This window comes from Polypterus senegalus, chromosome 16, assembly GCF_016835505.1.
Source record: "Polypterus senegalus isolate Bchr_013 chromosome 16, ASM1683550v1, whole genome shotgun sequence".
Taxonomy (NCBI): domain Eukaryota; kingdom Metazoa; phylum Chordata; class Cladistia; order Polypteriformes; family Polypteridae; genus Polypterus; species Polypterus senegalus.
Window position 1 is genome coordinate 75,261,414 of NC_053169.1, and position 14,900 is coordinate 75,276,313.

The following is a 14,900-nucleotide window of genomic DNA, read 5'->3' on the forward strand; positions in this document are numbered from 1 at the left end:
TATCAATTGCTGAACCTTCAAGTGTTTGTGTGGGCCGTGTCAACTATTAGATGAGTCCTAGATGAACCCAGATAGCCCCTTGTGGCCTGCAGAGGGCACTCCTGCGACCTAAAACTGACACAGACAGACGCAGGACACAATTTCAGCACACACTTTTATTTTATTCCCCTGGGAAATGCCTTCTTTCGTTTCCTACCTGCACAGAACAGTTAAAGCCTAAACACGGCATCTTCTTTTCTCTTTCTTCTCTTTCTTCTCTCTCTCTCTCTTTCTCTCTCTCTATCAGTCCACCTCCACTCCTCCTGACTCAGGCTCCCAGAGTAGTGGCAGCTGTGAAGTGAGCACTCAGAAGTGCTCCAGGTGTCCGATGATCTTCTTCTGGAAGGAAGGTGTGGCAGAAGTGCTGCACCAAAGGGCTCAGTCGTTCATACAACACCTCCTGACGGCACCGACAGAACCGAACAGGGCTTCTCCAAACTCCAACTCCCCAGGAGGCCTGTGGGAGTCCGAGGAACTGCTATAACCTAGAGGGGCTGTCATCTATCGCAGAGGGGAGGTAATGCCCCACATATGTTCTCTTCCCTGGTCCCCCCACTATAGAGGTGTCCCAGCCGGGTAAGAGCCCCGGCCATCCACCACACCCTATTTCATTTTTCTGCCTGGATTGACTAAACTGGTTTAACAACAGATTTTCAGGTGAAAATCGCAATTACTGTAAGTCTTTGTTCAATACTAATTTTCTATTTGAAATTCAGTTTCTTAGTGACCAATTGGAAGAAATAAGGATGCATGATTTTTTTCTGGCTAGATATTTATATCCTTGATCTATTGGTTGTAATGCATATTGTTTTTTTTTTTTTTAAATGAAACCAACTACCTAGGACTATAGCTCAAATCATGTCATGTCATCTTCTAACCTGCTTAATCTAGACTAAGGTCACAGCAGGTGGTGGAGCCAATCCCAGCTAGAACAGGACACAAAGAATGATCAAACTCGTCATATGGCACCAGTCCATCAAGGAGCTCAAATCATTTTGAGAGAAAAAAAAAAACTCTTAGACGGGTCTGTTCTTACACGATCATTTCCACGCCAATTTACTGAAATGAATTCTGCTGCAGAACAGGCCATTCTTTATTAGCTTAATGATAATCAGTGACAAAATAGCAGAATTATACACTGTTCAAGAGTGTCCACTTATCCAGAAACTAACCATTTTAATCCAGTTCATGTCTGTGGGGGTCAAAGCCTATCCTGGCAACTTTGGGTGCAAGGCAGGAATCAGTTCTGAACAGGGTGCCAGTCCATCTTAGGGCATACCCCCACATTTACTTATATCTGGACAGTCTGGTACCACCAATTAACACAAAGAACATTTCTTTTAGGCTGTTAGTAGAAAACTAGAGAATTTAAGAAAAAAAAAAACAAAAACAAAACATAAGCACGGGAAGAACTGCAAAGCTGTGCACAAGATGACATTCAAATACAGGACTTTGGAGGCTAACTGTTACACCATTGTACCACCCATGTTCATGAGTAGTCAAAAATCAAGTGTAATGTTCTTCAACACCCAATAACTAAAAAGACTGAATTAGACACTAGTGTCTGACATGACACTTAATTTGAAAACTTACCCAACAGGTTTCCCAGACTATGTGGAGGCAGTAATTGACAGAAGCTGGCTATCATGAACACTGCCTCACATACCCTGCACGCCATCCTGGTCAACCTGCATGGAGTGCAAGTGAGTTATTATAGGTCTTTTTTTACCAGCTGCCATAAAGATCCTACAATATAAGTACTTGACTACATGACTATTCTGTTCTGCAAATTAAATATGTTAAATTTAACTAGAGACATATTTATTTATTTTTACATCCTTACTGTTTTTTCTGAGCTTATTCTGCACAGTTTTTTGTGTGTTGGCAGATGCAACACTGCTTTCCCCCACCCCTGGGATCTAACGGATAATCTATCATTTTTATCTGCTGTGGATTTAGAAAGTATTCAGACTCCCTTCACTTTCTACACAATTTATTGTGTTTCAGATTTAATTTTAAATGAATAAATGTGTCATTTATGCCTTTCAATCTACATATTAAACCATAATGACAAACTGAAAACATGTTTTCAGAAAGGATTGCAAATTCATTAAAAATGTATTTATATTTAGATAGATATACTGGTTTATTAGATAGATTTATTTATAAGTATTCAGACCCTTTGCTGTGGTATTCGAAATTGTGCTCAGGTGCATCCTGTTAATATTATTATTAATAAACGATTTTATATTTAACTTGACTCCTCTGTCTGTGTGTCTGGGTCAGATCTTGCCACTGATTTTAAACGAACTTTTGGCGAAGCGAATTTCTTCAAATTTTGCATAAGTGTTCAGTATCCATGACAATACAATAATCTGTCAAAACCGATGCAATGACGTAACACATTTGTCTGTAATAAATGGTTATACGATTCCAATTAACGCACACACCGCAATGACGGAGAGAGAATATAGTGAAATATAGGAGCATACAAGTGAGAGCTGAGTGGAGTGGGTAAATATGCGTGTCGACTTTACTTGTTACTCTTGCGAAGGAGCAGCCGTGATGATCACAGTGACGAAGTATTTCCGTAAGCTTGTCGTTCTGCCGTCGATATTTCCACAGCGACCGAGCGCTAATCCCATAAGAGCCTGAACAGAAAGAAATATAATTCTGTTTAGTATTCAAATAATTCTGCAAAAAAGATTTATTATGTAATACTTTTAATAATAATAATAATAATAATAATAATAATAATAATGCATTTTATTTTAAAGAAGGTTCCCGTTCATAAAAAATGATTAAGGGAAAATCATTTACAAAATACTGAAAAATTAAAAAGTACTGTACAAAATAAAATATATACTTTTTTTAAGTAAACCAATTTTATTTACTTTAGTTATAAATGCACTAAAAAGCAAAAAATACATTTTCCTTTAAGCACAATTTTTGTGGTTATATGTGGCTAAATAAAATCGTGGGGCACACATAAATTAATTAATTCAATCAATTAATAGAATAGCTACTTTCAGCATAAATTACAAAAAAAAACCATTGTAATTCCCCACCGTGCTAAACAAGTTTCAAAAATTGTTTGAAGTAGTTTATGTGCGTCCCACGATTTTATTTAGTCACATATAACCACTAAAATTGAGGATAAAAAAATTGTTTTTGCTTTTTAGTGCATTTATAACTAAAGTAAATAAAATCCATCCATCCATCCATTTTCTAACCCGCTGAAGCCGAACACAGGGTCACGGGGGTCTGCTGGAGCCAATCCCAGCCAACACAGGGCGCAAGGCAGTAACCTATGCTGCCCGTAAATAAAATCGTTTTACTTAAAAAAAAAAGTATGCTTTTTTTTTTCCATTTTCCCTGTGAAATGTCTAGAACATGATTGAAGTCCACCTGTGGCAGACTGAATTGATTTGACATCATTTAGAAATGCAGACACCTGTGTACAGCTTATAAGGTCCTACAGTTCACACTGCATGTCAGGACAAAAACCAAGCCAAGAAGTCCAAGGAACTCTTAGATGTCCGCAATCAAATTGTGGTAAGGCATAGATCAGGGTAAGGGTATAAATCTAAGCTTTGAGTGTTCCTTAGGAGCACAGTGGCCTCAATTATTGTCAAACAGAAAAAGTTTGGAAGGGTTAGGTTTTGGGTTAGGCTTGGTCATAAAGGCAACCAAGAACCCAGTTGTCACTCTAGACCAGAGGTGTCAAACTCCAGTCCTGGAGGGCCGCAGTGGCTGCAGGTTTTCATTCTAACCATCTTCTTCATTAGTGACCAGTTTTTGCTGCTAATTAACTTCTTTTAGCCTTAGTTTTAATTAACTTGACTCGGGGCCCCTTAGTTGGCTCTTTTTCCTTAATTAGCAGCCAAACAATAATGAGACGCAAAACATGACCTCACCTGTGGCCATCACACAATATCTGAAGATAAAAAAAAGGTAAAGGTGAATGATGGATGGATTAAAAGGCAGAAGTCTACGTGACCATCATCATCATCAAGTCCTTCCGTGAGAACCCTAAATCCAAAGAGGACTGTTTCATTTATGTTAGGTAGAATGCCCAGAGGGGACTGGGTGGTCTTCATGGTCTGGATTCCCTACAGATTTTATTTTTTTCTCTCCAGCCATCTGGAGTTTTTTTGTTTTTTTTTTCTGTCCCCCCTGGCCATTGGACCTTACTCCTATTCTATGTTAATTAATGTTGACTTATTTTGTTTTCTTATTGTGTCTTTTATTTTTCTATTCTTTATTATGTAAAGCACTTTGAGCTACTGTTTGTATGAAAATGTGCTATATAAATAAATTTTGTTGTTGTTGTTGAAGGTCTCAGTAAGGTTGAACTCTCAGGTCACCCAAACATCTTGACAGTTTTGGAAATGTCTGCTGTGGCAGAATGAGAGCAGCAACAGGCCATGGAATTAAATAACGGGTTTAATAAACATTGAGAATGGGCTTCTCATTCTCAAGTGATTGGAGTGAAATTGGTTGGAGTTTGAAGCCCCAGTTTAGCTGGTCATCTGTTAGCTCGTTTCACATCTTATTTCTGTTTGGCTGCCATTTGATGAAGAAAGGAATCAATTCAGAGGACTGAATCCTTAAAAACAGGGCTATTAAAATGAAGGGAAAAAGAGTTAATTAGCACTGAAAACTGGTCACTAATTAGGAAAAGGGTTAGAATGAAAACCTGCAGCCACTGTTGCCCTCCAGGCCTGGAGTTTGACACCCCTGCTCTAGACACACCCCAAGTTTTCGGCTGAGATTGGAGAACTTGTTAGAAGGACAATTATCTGAGAAGCACTCCATCAATCAGACATTTATGGTAAAGTGGCTAACTCCTGCTTAGAGTTTGTCAAATGGCATTTAAAGGACTCTGACAACATGAGGAAAAATGTTGTCTAGTCTGATAAGATACATATTGATCTCTATGAGCAGATCTCCAGGCACTGTATCTAGTGAAGAACAAGCGCTGCTCATCACCTAATACCATCATCATGTTATAGGGTGCTTTTCAGTGACAGTCAGGCAAACTGGTCAGAAATGAGAATGACCTAAGCATACAACCAAGACAACGAGTGGCTTTGGGTGAAGTCTTTGCCTGTCCTTGAGGACTTCCAAATCCCAATCTAAAACCTTATATAACATCTGTAGAGAGACTTGAAGATGTAAGATGCTTCTCATCCAGTCTAATGGAGCATTAGAGAATCTGCCAGGCAAAATAGGATAAACTTCTGAAATCCTGGTGCACAAAGTTTGTAGAGACATAGCCAAAATCACTCGAAGCTGTAACTGCTGCGAAAGGGGCTTCCATAAAGTGAATTAAGGGCCTGAATACTTACTGTACATCAGTGAGAAATTTCAGTTTTTGATTTTTAAAAAATCCTTAACATTCAGTTTTTCATTATATGTTATTGAGTGCAGAAAAGAAGGGTTCCAAACATTTTCTAAATCTACAGTATCTATCAATAACCACCTGAGGAGAGATTAGGCAAATTTTCATATAACAAAATTTACATGCTTCATCAGAACCTTGGTGCTGTAGAGAGATAAAAAGCTAAACTCCCCGTTAGGGCAAATAACATTTAGTCTTCTATCTAAATAGTGTGTTTAATTTTATTTATCCTTCTTTTGCTTTTCTCCAAAAGCTAAAGCATCACCCAGCTACAAAGATAAACAGGTGATCATAATAGCTTATTTACATAAACCAGTTTCCAGTATATCCACACGTTAGGGCTATATGTCTGGCCAAGGTAAAATGTGCTTCTTTGCTCTTCAAATTGGTCATCAGTAAACTGCATTTTAATAGGACAGTTAGGATTGAACTTGCAATTGCATTTACATAATTGGCTGTCAGACTTACAACATTCATGATACAATTGATTACATTTCTTTTAGTTTTTCAATTGCAGCACAGGCAGGTCAAGTGACTTGATCATGGCCACACAGTGAATCAAGGCTTTGCTGTTAGACGTGACTTATTAAAATCCGTGGATCCAAACAGGTAGCAAACTAAGCAGGGGCTCTAAAGCTTCAGAAAATTAATCCATTTCACAGGGTTGCCGTAAAAAGACGCGTAACCTTGCACCATCAGAGACAACTCTGTGCTGGACACAGAGTAAACGCCGAGTTGTTTTAAGTAGCTACTTAACCTAACATGCAGGGCTTTTGAAGAAACGTGTGCTACCTGGGAAAATCTAAACAATGAGAACCTTGGAACACGAAACCCATTATTGACTCGGAATCAATTCAGTCCAAGTACCGGTAGTCGTGAAGCAGTAGCGCTGATCACATATCTAATGTAACTTCCGCGAAAAATGAATGGTAATGAAATGCATTTACGATAATCGAACAACACATAGACCTATTATTTGTGAATTTAACGTTTATTTCAAAATTCCGCATGTAAGCACTTTGTAACCGCGATGAAATCATCACGCAAAGCGATACTAACAAGGGAGCTAAAGGAAAATAACTTTTGTAACTCCGGCATCTACCCTGTTTAGACAAGATTACGCGTCAAACGATCAGCCGCCTCTTTCAAAAAGTGGCAGACTAACTTCAGGAATAGCTCGCTTGACCCGGAAGCGATTAATAATCTCACACTTTTTTCTTCGTTAGGGAAGGCAAACAGTCAATGAAGCTTCTTTCGTTGCCAGGAAACGCGGATTCAACTGTTCATGCCACTCATGCCCAGTATCTCTAAAATAAGCTTGGATCGCTTAATTCAGGCGAAACGCGGACATCAAAATTGTCAATCCAGCTTTCTTTATTTTTGATCAAGCTGAAAAGCACCTTGATTGCAGACGTCGGAGAGTGTAATTTAAATATGTAAGTCGTTGTCTTCTCACGTTCACTTCTCTGTTGCATATTTTGACCAGTACTGTGAAGTACAATGTTTCTATTTAGAGTTGGGAGTTCATTACCGCACAAAGGAGAAAGTTGTTTTTGTCACTGGTTGAGTGCAATGAAATGAACAAAACGTTATTCTCTTTACGAAAATGTTTTTTATAAAATGGGGTGTAGATAAAACGATTATACTGGATTTTCGTAGATTTATGTTGGGGTTCTTAATGTTTAACGATGGCTATTAGTCACAACTACAATTTTATTTTCATTTTTAAACGCAGTATGTGTTTGTTTCTTTCGCATCTTAAGGACATGCCTTATTTAAAGGTACAGAAATAATTAGCGAGACCGGAAAATACAGTAATAAATATGTAACGGTGACGCAATATTGAGGAAAACGCATCCTAAAGTGTATGGGTTGTTTTTGATATGTATATACATGCAAATACAGTATATGATGATGCATCAATGTCTAGATTAAACACTAAAAATTAATAATTTTTGTTCATGTGAAGTTCATCAGCTGTTTGATTTAGGTAAAGTTGGTGTTCTGACTTCCATAATAGAAACTCACCAGAACTTCAGTTTGAATCATCTCGACCCCAGTGTGATTATGTATGCACTTCTATCCTTATTTTTATTTTCCTCTTCTTCCATCGCCCAAAGTACTGAATTTGAAAAGTATATGTCTTTTTGGCTATGCCTTTGTTATTTCCCCATTGCATTTTTTCATTTAATGTCTGCGTTGGGCTGGCGCCCTGCCCGGGGTTTGTTTCCTGCTTTGCGCCCTGTGTTGGCTGGGATTGGCTCCAGCAGACCCCCGTGACAGTGTTGTAGTTAGGATACAGCGGGTTGGATAATGAATGGATGGATGGCTTAATGTATCCTGTTCTTTTAATATGGCGTGGTGTAGTTATGCATCCACATATCCACGCCGCATTGTATACATTTTCTAGTTGTATGCACTTGGTTACCCTGACTTATGTAGAATTGCTGTTGGAGTAAAGTACAGTTTGCTGAACGTTTTATAGATGCTGCATTCTGCATGGAAAGAAACAATGATAGAAATTCTTAACTGTCCACCTTTCACCATATAAAACGATGAAACACTGATGTTTTGAAAAGTCATTAAAATTGCTCATTCATGAATTGCTTATTGTTGTCCTTTTTGCAGAACAAAAACAAACATACCATAACAATGCAAATGGTTTGGTAGGAGTGGATGGCCTAAGGTGTATCAGAAGAATTATGTTACATAGAATTACCAGATCTAGAACATATGGATGCTTTTAGGATTGATTAAAATGGGAAAAGGTAGACCAAATATCGAATTTAAATATTTACAGTGTACCTTAGCCTAGTATCTTCTAATTAATACTGATACAGAGGATGAAATATAGATGAGGGAAATTTTCCTAGTGTTCTTTCTAAAGCAGGTGTTCTGAACCTCAGTTCTGTGTGGTCACAGTTGCAACAGGTTTTCATTCCCACCAAGTTCTTAAGTAGAAGTCAATTCTAGCCATTAGTGGAAGTCTATATTTAATTATGTGACAAGCTAGTACTTTTGTTATGCTATTTCAGCCATTTTTAATTTAATGCATTTTCTTCTTTGGCAAAAGGATTAATGTGATTTGTAAATACAGCTGTTTAAGACAAAAAGAAACAGAAATTATGAATGTTAATGAGTGAGTAATCTAAAATGAAGCCAAATGCCTTTGAATTAAATTAGCAGCAATAACTGGCTTCAATTAAGAAATTGGTAAGAACAACCCTCCAACCAACCCCTGATGTAGAGTATTGTTATAGTTGAAACCCACCAGTGCCAATCCTGATGTGAAACACCTCAAAAAGATGTACAAAAAGGAAAAGGAAGAAAGATAGGCAGGTTTAGAAAATAGATGGGTGGGAAATCGGTGTGTTTTCTGCAGACTGCTATGGGTCACTTCTGTTCTTTGTTTTCTTCTTGTAGCTTCTGGTTCTGCATATAGGAACTGATGGTTTGGTTTCCTTAAATTTATATTGAGGTGAAAATGTGTTTAGTTGTATTGTATTTGGTTTGTGGAGTGACCTCCCAAGGGTATGACATCTGCTTACTTGATTTATTCTTTTAATAGGCAAACTAAAACCCATCTATTGAAGACTGAATATGACTTAGACCATCTTTCTTAACTTTTCTCTCGGTTCAATCAGTCTGCTCAAGTCTTTATAATCGAATTAGAAGCTGGCTTAGTTGTGTGTAGTCTTCTAGCTTTGTATATATTTTTTCTACTTTTTACTTTCTTGTGATATTTTGCAGTTTTATGTTTTATTTATGTATGTCCTTATGATGTTACTACAAATAAGATTATTAATCCTCAGTCTTTTAGTTTTATACTGTATATAATTTCCTTTAATGCACAAAGCACCTATTAAGATAGCTCTGTCTGCTTCTCAGTCTGTCTGACTCCCTGTCTATCTCCGTGAAACAACTTGCCCCACTGTGGATCAATTTTGTTGAAATGTGACACACTTATACTTCAAGTAAATTTATTGAGACAGTTTAATTTTCATTGTAATATCTAGAACTGATTGCACTGTACACAGTTTTAAAGTTTTTAAATCTTCAATTGGAAAGCATTGGCAAATTTGTGAGCTTGTCTATCTTAAAATAAGGAACATTTTGTGTGACATAACCCACAAATTAGTTTACTATTTCAATTTAACATTGACAGTGCTTACACCAACTTGTATATTTTTATATTTTCCTGTTTTTCACCTCCAATAGCTATGTCATGCCCTCAGGTCCTTGTATGGTGCAATAAATGTCTAAAATAGTCCCAAAAAGTGCAAGTAACTAAAAGGTGAAAAAAAATCCATTAGCTTTTAAAATGTACTAAAAATGCCCAATAAATATCTCAAGCAACAGCGAAAAAAAAAAATATTGTGAAAACTGCACCCACCCAATTATTGTTCCATCTGGGTGCTTTACTCCCAGCACATTCAATCTTTAACAGGCTTATAGCCCCAAGCAACCCTGGATGTCCTACCCTTCACCCACCTTAACCTTTCCTGCCCCATCTCCCTTTCTGCTTTCCCGATAGGCTTTTATAAATTCCTCTAGCAAACCGCTGATAAGGGACCTGGATACCCATTCCCTTGACATGCGTCCCGTGCCCCTTTAAACCAGGGAGTTAACCATGCCTGTGCATGCTCACCTGTTCACCAGATGGCGCTAGTTAACACTCACATACACATCCCGACTTCTGCACATGGCTTCCTATGCCCGATCAACTGCACCTCCTCAGCCGGCAACAAAAGTAGCAAAAAAAAAAAAAATGCAGTTTTTACGACTTTTATTACACTTCCCTATCTTGCCGTCTCCAAACCTGTGGCAGCAAGCAAGAGTCTCCGGAGGAAATGGATGAGTGGTGACCGATACAACTCCCCGAGGGCCCTTCGAGGAGAGACGCCAACAACGCCATCCAAACTCCTCCCAAGACACGTCACCCGGTGGCTGCTGACATCGTCCTACACCCCTTCATGTGCACCTGAAAGGATGCAGATATGTGCCATTTCTCTAAATTTTATTTATATTAATGAGGACGGACAGGGCACAGTTAATTAGAATCATCAGGACACCTCTTTGAGGAACTATAAACTGCCCTGCAAGTAGTAGGTGAGGGAAAATATACCCCTACATTGTTGTGCCGGGAGTTGCATCTTCTCAAACTGCTATTGACAGCAACCTGATCCCCAGTACAATTAAATAAAATACCACACTGTATGTGTGAGTTAGAAGGTACTCATTGTCACTGGCTGATTGAGCGCATGTGGGACTGCAGTCCTCTGTCTGCAAGTCCAGTTTAGTGCATACAGAAACCTCTGCATTTAGCAAATTGTTTCTCCTTTAAAAAATCTTTCTGGCAGCTTGAGTGCAATTCAAAGAGAATGAGTGCATCAGCACCTCAGTCATCTGATGTTTTAAGTTTAAACAGGTAAATTAAATGATCTTCCTAACCATAAAAGTATAAAATGCAAGCAAGGAAAACAACATTTTGTCTTGCTATGAAAAATTTGACCTGTGACGTTATGCACAAGAATAAATAAATATTTCCTCTGTATTAACTTTACAGTAATTCACTATTTCATAGTAAGTATAATATACTAGGGTGACCAGACATTGCAGTGACATGGACAGTCCTGATTTCAGGCTATGTGTTCCAATAAATAACTGAAGGATATCAAAATACCTCACTTTTAACAGGCTGCCCATTTCATAAAACATTGATCTGCCAAAACAAACATCCTCATAATATACAAAACTCTAAGTAGGACACCCTCTTCCTTTGTTGTAATGTATGTGTAATAACAGAGTCACAACTTCCAGATGGAGTAATGTTGATTAAGTACTTATACTAAATTTGAGCACCATTGCAACGAGGAATAAGAAGCAGACAAGAAACAGAGCACCAGCATTTATTTGATTTACCCTGATCCTTCTCTGATGATGATGATGATGAGATGAAGCAAGCATTAAACAAATGAGGATGGTTTGTGTGCGTGGGCATACATGCTACGCAAGTGTCCAGGCTTGAAAATCTGGTCACCATGTAATTTACCATCAGAGTGCCATATTCACCTGATATCCATAAGGGTCTCATGCTGAAATAAAGCTTAACTTTGGAATTAATAGCAAAAGTGCAATCCTGTTTTCAGCCTTTTGCTCAATTATGGTGACATAGCCTTTGGCCCTGAAACCCTGAAATGAACTGAGAAGGTTCTAGAACCTACTTACTGAACTCAGTCAATTGAGAGGTACAGTGCCTGCAAAGTCCTCAAACACACCTGAATGATATTGCATGCATACAATTAGGTTCATAAATATTTGGACGGAGACAACATTTTTCTAATTTTGGTTCTGTACATTACCACAATGAATTTGAAAAACAACTCAGATGCAGTTGAAGTACAGACTTTCAGCTTTAATTCAGTGGGTTGAACAAAAAGATTGCATAAAAATGTGAGGCAACTAAAGCATTTTTTTAACACAGTCTTCATTTCAGGGGCTCAAAAGTAATTGGACAATTGACTCAAAGGCTATTTCATGGGCAGGTGTGGGCAAGTCCATTGTTCTGTCATTATCAATTAAGCAGATAAAAGGCCTGGAGTTGATCTGAGGTGTGGTGCTTGTATGTGGAAGATTTTCCTGGGAACAGACAACATGCGGTCAAAGGAGCTCTCCATGCAGGTGAAAGAAGTCATCCTTAAGCTGCGAAAACAGAAAAAACACATCCGAGAAAAATCTACAGTTTGGTACATCCTAAGAAAGAAAGCAAGCACTGGTGAACTCAGCAACGCAAAAAGATCTGGACATCCACGGAAGACAAGAGTAGTGGATGATCGCAGAATCATTTCCATGGGGAAGAGAAACCCCTTGACAACAGCCAACCAAGTGAACAACACTCTCCAGGGGGTTGGCGTATGGATATCCAAGTCTACCATAAAGAGAAGACTGCATGAAAGTAAATACAGAGGGTGCACTGTAAGGTGCAAGCCACTCATAAGCCTCAATAATAGAAAGGCTAGATTGGACTTTGCTAAAGAACATCTAAAGAAGCCAGCACAGTTCTGGAAAAACATTCTTTGGACAGATGAAACCAAGATCAACCTCTACCAGAAAGATGGCAAGAAAAAAGTATGGAGAAGGCGTGGAACAGCTCATCATCCAAAGCATACCACATCATCTGTAAAACACGGTGGAGTCAGGCAGTATGATGGCTTGGGCGTGCATGGCTGCCAGTGGCACTGGGACACTAGTGTTTATTAATGATGTGACACAGGACAAAAGCAGCCGAATGAATTCTGAGGTGTTCAGAGACATACTGTCTGCTCAAATCCAGCTAAATGTAGTCAAATTGATTGGGCGGCGTTTCATGATACAGATGGACAATGACCCAAAACATACAGCCAAAGCAACCCAGGAGTTTATTAAAGCAAAGAAGTGGAAAATTCTTAAATGGCCAAGTCAATCACCTGATCTTAACCCAATTGAGCATGCATTTCACTTGTTGAAGACTAAACTTCGGACAGAAAGGTCCACAAACAAACATAACCTGAAAGCCGCTGCAGTAAAGGCCTGGCAGAGCATTAAAAAGGAGGAAAACCAGCATCTGGTGATGTCCATGAGTTTAAGACTTCAGGCTGTCATTGCCAGCAAAGGGTTTTCAACCAAGTATTAGAAATGAACATTTTATTTCCAGTTATTTAATTTGTCCAATTACTTTTGAGCCCCTGAAATGAAGGGATTGTGTTAAAAAAATGCTTTAGTTGCCTCACATTTTATGCAATCTTTTTGTTCAACCCACTGAATTAAAGCTGAAAGTCTGCACTTCAACTGCATCTGAGTTGTTTCATTTAAAATTCATTGTGTAATGTACAGAACCAAAATTAGAAAAAGTTGTCTCTGTCCAAATATTTATGGACCTAACTGTACATTTTCTAACTTGTTCATTGTTATCCTGTGCTACTGTAGAATTTTATGTTTCACTAATATGCCACTTTCATTTAGATTTAATTTTGCAATTATTAGCTGCCAGATGGTGTAATTTTCTGGATTTAGTTTTCTTTCTGGATGCAGGGAAGGCACACAGGATGACTCTATATAGTGCTGGGGTGCCAGCTGGGACCCCCATTTTTATTGTAGTAGCAAATATCAAACAAAGTAACTAATTGAGTGTGCAAAATCCAATATAAATATCCCTTCTGGTTCTTTCTAAAGTGGCTCATCTGTGCGGGTCACAACATCTAAGCTCCATCCTCAAAGCAGTCTGGGTCCAAATGAGACACTTATAGCTCTCAAGCTGGAAGGGGCAGGGTTAGTTTCCCTTAAGGGTCATCTTCTTGCTGTTGTAGAGGAAAAAGAAAAACAACACTGTTAGAGGCAGCACCCCTCTTATCTAGCGGAGTACTGCATACCCTGAATGAGCCCTGAAGGTGTCCCTCTGATGCACATGCATGGTAGCTGTTACTGGTATTTTGCTCTGTTATACATTGGAGAAGTTGCTGAGGTATTTCATTTGCACGTTGTAGAGTGGAGGTGTTTGCTTCGTTTCAACATTGTATCTCTTCATCTGTGTCATTAGCACAACATTGGTGTTGCATGGCGGCATTTGATACACACAGGTCTTTCATAGTGAGAAGTGAGGTGCATGCAAGTGCTGAAAAAATGTTAATGTGCATGCATGTGCCATTTAGTGGCTGTGGCTGAGTGTGAGCAGAACGAACTGCTTCATACACACACAGGTGTATTATTTTTAATGTTTTTGCTGTTCTAACTTTCAGTGAAATTAAGAAAAAAACTTTTTCCTATACTGTATATTTACTGATTAAAGACCTAATCTGCATCTGTCACCAATTGTGGAAAAATCTAGTGTGTCACATCTTTCAAGTTTTCAGCAAATTAAGGAAATGATGTTGCCCCTATAATTAACAATCTCTAGATTTCATTTTCCATGAGCTTCACGTACACAATATTGTTTTTTTTTACAAATCAACAACACCTGCCATTTAAATCACACAGTCACAGCAATTAAATCATGTGATCGTAATCCGCCTTTTTCATTGGTATCTGGTCTTTCCTCATTGGTCAGTTGCTAAGTTTTTGTCTTGCGGTATGTACAATTCTGTGTACATACTAGCTTCTTCCATCATGCTATAGCATCAGGAAAGACCTAGTAACTCCAAAAAGTAACAAAACTCAGTTTTGAAAATAATGGCAGTTACTAGGTTTTATCATTGCACGTGTGATCTGTTGGCAGCCTAAACTGCCCACTGTTTGTAGACCCATGATAAATAATACTTTGTATTCATTTTTAAAGAATAATTTTGTTTCCTTCAACTTTTAAATAATTCTCTTTAAAGGTGGAATTTATATCTTAGTGAAGACACCACTTAACTATGAATAGGACGCTAGCAGAATTTTACCTTGAAAATGAAGTACAATTCAGGATTTGTTCCTGCATGAA

General features: G+C 38.3%; 1 protein-coding gene across 3 annotated transcripts in view; it reads left to right on the forward strand.

Moving 5' to 3' along the window:
• Positions 1 to 14,900, forward strand: part of LOC120516726 (WD repeat containing planar cell polarity effector) — a 456,415-nt gene that overhangs the window by 40,782 nt on the left and 400,733 nt on the right. For 2 of the 3 annotated variants that reach the window (XM_039738612.1, XM_039738614.1), the window contains exon 1: positions 6,676 to 6,879. The exons of the other annotated variant lie outside the window; for it this stretch is intronic. The gene's annotated coding sequence lies outside the window, so the exon portion shown is untranslated. Of the gene's footprint in view, positions 1 to 6,675; positions 6,880 to 14,900 lie in introns of those variants that run through there. 3 annotated transcript variants of the gene reach the window in all.